This window comes from Megalobrama amblycephala, linkage group LG22 (assembly GCF_018812025.1).
Source record: "Megalobrama amblycephala isolate DHTTF-2021 linkage group LG22, ASM1881202v1, whole genome shotgun sequence".
Taxonomy (NCBI): Eukaryota; Metazoa; Chordata; class Actinopteri; order Cypriniformes; family Xenocyprididae; genus Megalobrama; species Megalobrama amblycephala.
Genome location: NC_063065.1, coordinates 5,850,185 through 5,862,511, shown reverse-complemented (window position 1 = coordinate 5,862,511; position 12,327 = coordinate 5,850,185).

Below are 12,327 nucleotides of genomic sequence, written 5' to 3'. Positions count from 1 at the left end.
AAGGTGTAGAACCATCTCAAGGATGATCAGAAGAAATGGACAGCACCTGAGTTAAATATATGAGTGTCACAGCAAAGGGTCTGAATACTTAGGGCCATGTGATATTTCAGTTTTTCATTTTTAATAAACCTGCAAAAATGTCAAGAATTTTGTGTTTTTCTGTCAATATGCGGTGCTGTGTGTACATTAATGAGGAAAAAAAATGAACTTAAATGATTTTAGCAAATGGCTGCAATATAACAAAGAGTGAAAAATTTAAGGAGGTCTGAATACTTTCCGTACCCACTGTATATAACTATAAATAATTTAAAGACAAAATTGTTTTTGTAATCTTTCATCAAAATGTAGTGACTTTTGAAAAACTTTCATTTTCGGCAGACGTCACCTGAGCCACCAATGTTAACCAACATCCAAATAGCTATTTACGTATTGTAAAATCTCGCCAAAGTTAACATTTTAAAGGTGCAGTAAGCAATTTCTGAGAAACACAGTTGATATTAGAAATCAACCCAAACAAACACACTCTTCCTTTCATTGCTCTCGCAACACTAGATTTCTCTTGACTCCTTATTATAGCTGAAGCAAAGCAAAATAAAATGAAGATGACAAATGAACAAAAATTCAAAAGTGTATACAAGCATCAGTTTGTTAGTCACAAACAGCACAGCAGCTCCAGACACATGTTACTACAACATTACAGCAACAACATATCTTGATTCTGTGAAACATAGCAAAGCCAATGTTACTGAGCAGAAACAACCGTCTGTTTTTAGCCTTTCCCGCATAGGTCTCCCCAGCACTGGAAAGATTTTCTAATATTAACGCGGGTCCTAAAGCTCTTGCCTGAACATAACCCTTCATTTTCCAGTGATATCCCTCCTCCTTTTCTCTTTTGTAATGTCTCTCAGCCATTTCCCTTTCTACAGTCTTTCCCTACTCCTGATTGGTCCGATCCACTTTCAACAGCATTTCTCAGAAATTGCTTACTGCACCTTTAATTGAATTGCCAAATAACATTAATGTACAGTTTTACAGCAAATACATACATTCTTTTCAGCAAAAATACCACATAATAGTTCGGGAAAAGAAAATTACCTTTGTGATCAAGATTTTCTGAACGCTCCATTCTGGTACGGAAACACCCTCTTTTCTCTATCCAATCAATTCTCAATGGGAATTTTCACTGTGAAATATGTCACATTACAGAAGTTAAATAAGCTGTGAATGTCATTTCATGTTGACTTTAGTATAATTTGAGCATTTCTTAACATTGGATTAATTACATTCACAACACATTAGATTCATGACATTTGCAGGTTCATATGATAGACCAACATGTCATGTTAGTGTTTTACCATGAATTTAACAGGCAAAGCAGTACCATGAAAAGCTAAACCACTGTAAATGACCTGCACAGACACTTATAAACATCTCATGTTAAAAGACAGCTCTTTTCTACACTGTTTTTTGTGACCTGTACTGGAAACTGTTTTGTGTCACTTGTCTTGTTGCACAATGCTATCTGCCTACAGTGTGCTGTTTGATAAGAGTGTGAACACTCAAACTCCTGTGCCTGATGCTTGGAGTACCAATAAACACAACTGTACAGTATTTCTCCAATACGTTCTTAATTCTTTTTTTGATATGCATACAATTATTTTAGTTGATTTTTACCTGACCTTACATTCACAAACTATAGTAGCCTATGGTATCGGATCATAATATTGTAGTACTTCAGTGTACACTAGCATTCAAATGTTTGGGGCTGGTAAGATTTTTTTTTCACCCAAAAATGAAAATAATATCATTTATTACTCACCCTCATGCCGTTTCACACCAGTAAGACCTTCGTTCATCTTCAGAACACAAATTAAGATATTTTAGTTGAAATCCGATGGCTCAGTGAGTCCTCCATAGGGAGCAATGACATTTCCTCTCTCAAGATCCATTAATGTACTAGAAACATATTTAAATCAGTTCATGTGAGTACAGTGGTTCAATATTAATATTATAAAGTGACGAGAATATTTTTGGTGCGCCAAACAAAACAAAATAACGACTTATATAGTGATGGCCGATTTCAAAACAATGCTTCATGAATCATCGGAGCATAATGAATCAGTGTGTCGAATCAGCGGTTTGGAGCGTCAAAGTCGCGTGATTTCAGGTGTTTGGCGGTTTGACACGTGATTCGAATCATGATTCGACACAAACGATTCATAACGATCCGAAGCTTCCTGAAGCAGTGTTTTGAAATCGGCCATCACTAAATAAGTCGTTATTATGTTTTTTTTGGCGCACCAAAAATATTCTCGTCGCTTTATAATATTAATATTGAACCACTGTACTCACATGAACTGATTTAAATATGTTTTTAGTACATTAATGGATCTTGAGAGAGGAAATGTCATTGCTGGCTATGCAGGCCTCACTGAGCCATCGGATTTCAACAAAAATATCTTAATTTGGAACGACATGAGGGTGAGTAATAAATGACATAATTTTCATTTTTGGGAGAACTAACGCTTTAATATTTTTGTGGAAACAAACCAATACTTTTTTCATGATTCTAAAGAAAAGCATGTATTTGAAATATATTTTATTTTGTAAAAGTCTTGACTCTTTACTGTCACTTTTGATAAATTCACTGCAGACTTGCTAAATAAAAGTATTAGTGTACTTTTAAAAATACCATGGTAATACCATGTGACATGATTGATCAACAACGAGATTGTCGTGGTAACATGTCCAAAAAAGACATTGTAGTAACTTTTTTTAGTACACAAAAATTTTTGAATATTAAAGTATTAGTTCAGATTCAAATAAAAATTTACTGATAATTTACTCACCCCCATGTCATCCAAGATGTCCATGTCCTTCTTTCTTCAGTCGAAAATAAATTAAGGTTTTTGATGAAAACATTCCAGGATTATTCTCCTTATAGTGGTCTTCAATGGACTCCAAACGGTTGAAGGTCAAAATTACAGTTTCAGTGCAGCTTCAAAGGCCTTTAAACGATACCAGACAAGGAATAAGGGTCTTATCTAGAGAAACGATTCAACTTACGGAAACGAACGCGGCGCCAGTTCTGTTTTTTCCGTAAGTTGAATAGGGAAGGTGTAGGACATTTAGCGTAAGCTTTTTGAAGAATACGGAATTGCTTTCTGGTGGAAGCACTTGTGATGCGATCATTTGTGTCTATAAAGCATATACATTTTCTTTTTTTTAAGAAAGTGACTGATCATTTCGCTAGATAAGACCCTTATTCCTCATCTGGTATCGTTTAAATCGCTTTGAAGCTGCACTGAAACTGTAATTTTGACCTTCAAACATTTGGAGTCCATTGAAGTCCACTATATGGAGAAAAATCCTGGAATGTTTTCATCAAAAACCTTAATTTCTTTTCAACTGAAGAACAAAAGACATGAACATCTTGGATGACATAGGGGTGAGTAAATTATCAGGATTTTTTTATTTGAAAGTGGACTAATCCTTTAAAACAAACAAAAACCAAAATGTTGCACAAATAATAATTATTTTATTTTGACTGTATATAATACATAAATTTGCATTGTCAACTCTTCCCTCGGAATATGAGGCAGAAGTAACTGGTCTTCATGTTCACTCAGTTTAAGATACAGTTCAGATACACTGAAAAACCTAAACAACAGAAAAAAATAGAGTGAAATAATGTTTTATGACATATTTTGGCATAAAAGGCTTTGAATTATGGTATCATCCCACATCAATCCTGCTGGAATTGTTGTGGGCTCCTAAAATCATTCCACCTTTTCACCTCCTCTACAATTTTCACTCCTACACATCAATAAACACATTCACCAGCAGATGGCACACGTCTCCTTCTCAAACAGAGCATTATGGGTAAACTCACCATAGTGGGGGTGTTTAGTGGTGCAAGATCACCCACCAGTTTGCCATTAATATAGAGTAAGAGATAAAAATATAATCTCTTCATAATCAAAATGTTCAATTTAGATCTCAACAGGTGTATCTGAACCCTTAAGGATCTCCTGAAGATCTGGACACATAATATCAATCAGGGTGATGAGAGAGTCTCTCTAATCACGTGACGTCCTGAGGCCTTAGTGCACGCTGTTAAATCTTTTATTAAACCATTATCACTGAAGGGAGCTGAAGTGTTGGCCTGTGCGGAATGTTTTACAATGTTTCGATGAAATGTCACGAGACAGTTTTGCTCGGGCTTCTGTAAGTGTCAATGCCAAGCGTTTACTAGGAAACTTCCAACAAATCACTGCAAATGCAAGACAGAGACATTTCTCACAGCGTGCCGAGATCCTAACAGTCGCCATGGTTACAAATGTGCTTCCTGCTAAGTTTGAAAGACGGAGAGAGATTAGTCTTAATTACCACTAATGATCAACAAACAAGGAGAAATTGTCTGCCTGTTATACTCGGGTACAGGTTATCACCCCCGAACCGTAATAGCCCCACAAACTTACATCTAATTTATGCTGATGTCGTTCATCAAAATAGCTGCGTTAATTGCAGGGGAGAGTAAAAAAATTGCAGTTTGAGAGTGTGTGGCCAGCGTGAGCTCATAAATAAAACACTCAGCCTCATTTGCTTCTTAATACTTTTATGATGGGTTCCTCAGTGGTTCTCAAGTGGAATATCACACTCTCATTGCATAACAAACGCAACGATTTCTGTGGTATCGAGGTTTCCAAAAAATATTAAGCAGCACAACTGTTTTCAACATGAATAATAAGAAATGTTTCTTGAGAAGCAAATCATCACATTAGAACGATTCCTGAAGGATCATGTGACACTGAAGACTGGAGTAATGATGCTGAAAATTCAGCTTTGATCACAGGAATAAATTACATTTTAAAATATATTCATAAAAAACTTATTTTAAATCGTAATAATATTTCATAAAATGCCTTGGTGAGCATAAGAGATTTATTTCAAAAATACAAAAAAATTTAGAGACCCTAACTGTATAGGAATACTGCACGAAAAATATATTATTGGTATTATATAGCCTACAATAATAATATTATTTATAATTTTCATATTATTGTTATTATTAAAATTATATGTGATGTTTGAATTCAGAATGACCTAGCATGACTTGAAGGTCTGCTATTATTTGGCTTTAAATGCCTTGGAAAACAGTGCACTAGTCAGTCCTTCCGGGATTTTGCATAACTTTTTTTCTGATTTTTGCTGCCTAAAATGACTGAATTTGCGGCAGCTTTTCTCAAAATTGCGGCAATATTTACAGCATGTTTTCCCAGAGATCATCACCCCCAGTGAAACATTAAAATTTTGAAACATTTCGAAACACTTATGACGTAACGAAGCCTCATTTACTGAAATCACGTGACTTTGGCAGTTTGATGCATGCTCTGAACCATTGATTTGAAACAAAAGATTCGGAAAGCTGCGAAGCTTCATGAAGCAGTGTTTTGAAATTGCCCATCACTAGATATTGTTGAATAAAGTCGTTATTTTGGTGCACAAAAAGTATTCTCATCGCTTCATAACATTGAGGTTGAACCACTGTAGTCACATGAACTGTTTTAAATATATTGTAACACAGTTCTTATATATGGGAAGAAGGAGGCGGGAACCGGCGAACGTTAAAACAATAATCTTTAATAAAATAAACAAAGAACAAAACGAAAGTACTTCTGCCGGCCACACCAACATAATAAAACATAAAATAATATCCAGGCCTGGTCCTCTCTCGTCATTCACTGTCGTCGCTCCACCTTTTATGCTTCCGGAGCTCCTCCGTGAGAGACTCGAGGCGAACTCGCAGGTGAAGATCGTTAACACTCGCGTCACCGGCCTTGCGCCGTTCCTTCACGGCTCTCTTACGGGTGTGGAACTACATGAGGGTGAGTAATAAATGACAGAAATTTCATTTTTGGGTGAACTAACCCTTTAAGTTCTAAGGTGGCACCAGCCCCTGATTTGGCAGTGCTGTGAGGACTGACAGAAAAGCACTGAGCTTGAGTTGAGATGCAGATAATATTAACTTTTTTTTATTATTATTAATAAATATTAAAAATATATACTAGGGTGTGGAAATGGCTAATAAGCCAATAAGTGCTCCTCTGCAGCATCTACTACAGTGGTAATTTATTCTTTTTTATTTCTAAATAAGTGCTTTCCTATATCATGAAACTAGTTTTACATATGGGGACAAACTATTAAGTATGAACAAATAATGTTTTGGACATCATATTAAAAATAACATTCAAACTGGGCAACATTTAAAGCTTTGAAGGGCTGGAAAAGTTGTGTAAAGCATTTAAAAGCACTCGAAAACATTAGACCATTTCTGCCACAAGTTATTTCTGTTAGTGTCACAATGTTTCCCATGGTTTCCAGATTACACGTGCACTGTCAAGAAACCGCTTGAATTCACCACAGAATTAATAACTTCGCTGTGAAATCTTGCGAGAAGCGTTCACATTCATCGCAGAATTCTCTGTTAAACCACAGATATCAAACGATGGACACTGTTTGATCTGATATCTGTGGTGTGTTTGAATCGCTTGTTTTCTTGATTTACCATAAGTACAATTTTTTTCCCATGCCTCAGATACAACACTATTTTGTCAAGTGGTTAACATTGCATAATCATTGCATGTCACTTAGCAACACAAGTCATCCAGCTTTTATTAATATATTTTAATATGGATCTAGATTACTCCAGCCACCGAGCGAAAGCACAGAGTAACGTTAACACAACTTTCAAAACGCTCAAATATATTCAGTATGATTGGTTTAACCATGTAAAACAGCACTGCGTCATCCCACATACACAACGAAAAAAGCGGAAGCATAAGCATAATAAAAGCCCCACTGTATTCGAGGTCAAGTGTACATTTCGCGCAGGTGTCTATCATTAGCATTTGCTCCATCAGCCTCGTTCCGCTCCCACGGCTCTCGGCCCGCCCTGCTTCGTACTACAGTAACGTTAATAAAACTTCAATACATTTGCTCATCCAAGAACGATTTCTGCCCGAGTCCGTTGGAATTCCTTTCCATCGGCTGTGAAGGTGAAGACGACAACTCCCATGAATCCGTGCTCATTCACAGCATCATCAAGCTACGGCTTTGTTTTAAGTAAGTGACCCCTAGCGGCAAAAATTACATATAGTGCCTTTAATGCTACTTTTTATGGTACTTCATATGAAAAAGAGCAGCATGAACATTCTTAAAAACATCTCCTTTTGTGTTTCACAGAATAAAGAAAGCCAAACAAGTTCGAAATGACATGAGGGTGATTAAATGATGACAAATGTTCATTTTTGGGTGAACTATAAGCAGCTTTTGCACCTAGAACCAATGTAGTAACCAATTTCCTCAGTTCTCTGCTCTATCCAATGTGATTAGGGTTTTTCTTGATTTGGGAAGAGTGCTGGTTTCTGTGATTCTCAATTGTGGGTGTTGAATAACTATCTCTCACTTTTTCCATTTTGCCTTCAATCCTTCTCTTTCTCTCTCCTATCGATTGCCTTTTCTACTCCTCTCACCAAAAGACCTGAACGACTCGTCCTCCTCTCACTGATTGCATAATCTTCTCTATATTAACATATGAAAATGGCTTCCACAGTGCATGTGTGAAGACCTGTCATGCTGCCTGTGGTAGTTGTTACTCTTCTGCTGATGGTAAGACAAGGAAAAAGTCTTATTAAGGTGCACCTTGCTTTAAAAGAATATAAAGCTAAAAATAAAAAGGCTGTCACGATTTACTCCCCGTCATGTCATTCCAAACCCTATGATTTTCCTTTTTCAGTAGAACACAAATGGAGATGTCGAGCAGAATGTCTTCTCTTTCCCTACAATGAAAGTGTTGACAGATGCCATCAAGCTTTAAAAATGCCGAAAAAGCAGAAGAAAGAAAGTCATACAGGTTTGGAATGACACGAAAATGAGCAAATGATGACAGAACTTTCATTTTTGGGTGAACTATCATTTTAACTGTTCTCTTCTACTGTGCAAGAATCTAACATCTGTGTGTGGTTTTGTCATCCTGTTTATTTGATCTTTCTTTTTTTCTGGAGTTATATATTACACTCTTGAGAGTGTTTTAAGCTGCTCTGCACTAGATTAAACAGGCCTTGTTCTGTTTTAACCTCAAAAAGGGGATGTCGTGATGAATGTAGAAGTGTTGGTCATTCTGACAGGGAATGATACACTTATAGAGGCACTTTGCTTTCCTCCCGATTAAATGAAAAGGAAATTGCTCCACTATCATTTATGTGCAGAACCATCTTCATTATGAAAGCCACCAGGAAGCCGACATCCAAGTCTTGAACCACTGCCAATAAAACCAATCAGAGCGTAGCCAGGGCCTGAGGCTGCAAAACAGCACAGAGAAAGAGAGAGAGAGAGAGAAAAGAGCCTGTGAGATTCATCAGAGAAGAACATTGCAAGGCGACATTTAGAAAACGGTTAGGATTCATCTCAGACAGGATAAAATGAAACAAATTAGAATCAGAACGGAGCATCTGGATAGATTACAACAGATGGGAGTAGAATAGAAAAGAAGATAGAATAGCATAGAGCGGCAGAATATGGCGGTTACACTTTATTTTGATGGTTCACTTTAGACTTTTCAAGTTCTACATGTCAGCTAAGGCCCTGTGTACACCTGGTATTAAGATGCGTTTTGGTCGATCGGATCACAAGTAGACGAGGGAGACCCATACCTGTTTACACCAGGTGTTTTAATCTGTCTCTTTTGTCCACTTTCAACCACTTTTGTCCTGATTTATTCGAGGTAAGGTTCTATGGGCAGGTAAATGTTTGGGTTTTTTCAGATCTTTTGATCTAATGGACAAAATAAGCTTGTGCGATTCCGTCAGAGATGACGGAAAAACATATGGAGAGCATCAGCTTTTGTTTCTGCTCTGACAGCCGCAAGACCACACCGAAATCAGGAATGGTGAGAGAACATTGTGCTTGGTATGTTTTTCATCATCAAACCAAAATTGGGTCTCCAGCCGACAAAGTTTAAATCCCGTCTGTCTAGGGCGCTTCCCTTAATGTTTAGGCATTACGTCAGTAGGCGGAGAGTAGATGGTCTTTTGTGGCTATTCGAACGCATTCAACCACATGAGCATCCACACTACGAAAGCAATGCGGTCAAATCCGTTTTTGGCCTTGCGTCTCTGACTCATTTGATCTGTAGAGTTTGTTGAGGTAAGATCTCCGCGGGTGAAAACATGAACACACTGGATAGCTGCTTTATAGTACAAAATGAAGTTGTGCTTGTAAAAAAAATGAGGCACTGACAGTTTTTCATGTTTGATACTGTAAAGCTGCTTGATTTTAAGCAATCCATTGAATAAAGTGCTATATGAAGACGTGACGTGACTGGAGTGCTAATTTGCAGAGCTCATGCTAACATTCCCATGTTGTTATGATCAGACACTTTTCTTATGCTTTCTATAATAAATGCTTACTGTTTTCTCATTTTTGTTGTGTTTATTTTGTTACTGAGAAGAAAGTGCACGGCACATATTTACATATTCATCTAACCGTCGCTCTCAGTAGTGTGGGCGGCGTCAGATGTTCGTTTACAGTATATCACTGGTCACGCATTTTGAACTTCGTTTTACCCCTAAACGAAGAACAAAAAAGAAGTTCGTTTGAAGTATACTGGAGCCTTTACTGACCTAATGTGCAGTCATTGTAAAGCGTGCTAGACAGACGAGATTTAAACTTTGTCGGTCCCAAGACAAGACCCAAGAAGTTTGAAGACGAAAAATGTACCAAGCACAATGTTCTCTCACCATTCCTGATTTCTAATATGCACTCACAGCTTTTGGCGTGGTCTTGTGTCAATCAGAGCAGAAATGAAAGCAGAAACGAAAGCAGTTGCTCTCTGTTTTTCCATCATCTCTGGTTGCATTCATATGTAAATTGCACAAGCTTATTTTGTCCATAAGATCGAAAGATCTGAAAAAACCCATACATATATTTCAACTACCTCTGGAAATGGTCGAAAGTGGACAAGTTCCAAAACGTTTTACACCCTGTTTACACCTGTATTTAGCGTCGTCCACTTGTGATCTGATCGACCAAAACGCATCTTAATACCAGGTGGAAAAAGGCCAAAAAAAGCATTCGACCGGATTGCTTTAATAGTGTAGATGCTAATGTGGTTGAATGCGTTCAAATAGCCACAAAAGACCGTCTACTCTCCGTCTACTGACCTAACGCCTAAACATTATGGGAAGCGCAGTAGCCAGAAGGCATTTAAACTTTGTCAGCTGGAGACCCAAGTTTGGTTTGACAATGAAAAATGTACCAAGCACAATGTTCTCTCACCATTCCTGATTTTGGTGTGGTCTTGCGGCTGTCAGAGCAGAAACGAAAGCTGATGCTCTCGGTATGTTTTTCCGTCATCTCTGACGAAATTGCACAAGCTTATTTTGTCCATTAGATCAAAAGATCTAAAAAAAACCCATACATTTACCTGCCCATAGACCCTCCCCTCGAAGAAATCAGGACAGAAGTGATTGAAAGTGGGCAAAAGAGATTAAAACACCAGGTGTAAACGGATATGTGTCTTCCTTGTCTACATGTGATCTGATCGACCAAAACACATCTTAATACCAGATGGAAACAGGGCCTCTGACTACTTCTGGAAGTTGTCGAAAGTGGACAAGCTCAAAACATTTTACACCCCATTTACACTTGTATTTAGCGTCGTCCACTTGTATTCTGATCGACCAAAATGCATCTTAAGACCAGGTGTAAACAGGGCCAAACTTTCATTGGAGTATTAGTAGACTTTTAGGTTGGGTTTGTTAGGGTTCAGAATTACTTATAATAGAATGTCTGTTGGGGGACCATCAAAATAAAGTGTTGGCAGATATTAAGCAGGCAATCTACTATTAATTTAATGAGAGTTGATATGTAGATTCAAACCTAGCATAATGGAATAAGATATAATAGAATCAATTAGAAAACAGAGGAATAGAACATAACAGAATACAAATGAAGTGCATTGATTAGTCAATAATAAAGCTGCTATGCGGTATCAAATGTAAACTGTAAAGCTGACAGAATGTTTAGAGAGGGGGCTTGTTGGCTTCCAGATCTGGGTCTCGTCCAGTGACACGATGGTGTGGGAGGGACAGCTGTGATGTGCAGCCTGCCGGGGAATGAGTGGGCCTGACTGGACTGCCAGCTTCCCTCATTAAGATTTGATTAAGATTATTGTGCCCTTTCACGGAAAGCAAACAGAATGTTCTTCATTTGCTCTTCCTCCTCTCTGTCTTCCTGTCCAGGCTGTTTCTGTTTTCTCTTTTACGTCCATCTGCAAGGACGTGTGTTAAGAAAGGTTAGCATGCTAAAATTGAACAAAGCACGTGACATGTAGAATGATATTTACATGTATTTATCAAAGACAATGGAAATACATTCTTGATCAATATCAATTCAGTCTTGGGCAAACACTTCCCTCTTTAATATTCTCTATACACATACAAAGAATATGAGCAAGAGCATGAATATTTAACATAAAATAGTTGTTTACATAATAGGTGTGTATATATTATTACTTATTATTTATTTATATTATATATATATATATATTGTATGTATATATTATTACTTATTATATATATATATATATATATATATATATATATAAATATGTGTGTACACACATATTTATACACGTGTATATACGTATATCTACACACACAAACACAATTGCATTTGAAAAAAAAAAAAATTGCATTTGGATTTTTTTAAACTTTCAATAATTGAAGAAAAAAAAAATCATGAGATTAATCAATTATTAAAATAATCCCAAATAGCAATTATGGTATTTTATCAGAAACTGTGGTAGTCATGGTCGATTTTTGTAAGGACATCAACATGAACAGACTGATGAATTCACCGCAACATGAGGGCAACAGACCGCCTGTCCTTCCTCCAAGTGTCCCAGCGGAAAGGTGATGGGATCGATATCCACATGTGCGATTAGTTTTCCACATAAGGCTGTGACAGATAGAGATAATCTCTGCATAAATCACGCTGCTGCAGAGTGCGTTTCATCTAGACACTCCGGCCAATCAATCACCTGCAAGGGTGGTTACGCCCTTCCACTCCGTCATCCAATCAGAATCCAGCTCTCTGAGATGAGCAGATTGTTCTGCCTGACGACCCGGCCTGAAGCTTCTGTTGAACCAAAGAGGCACATTCAGGACAGCCAAAGAACAATATATGTATTTAAAATGTTGTAAAAGCAATTAAATAAAATTTCCTCTATTTTTTGAAAATATCTTCCAATGTGTTCTGTTTGAG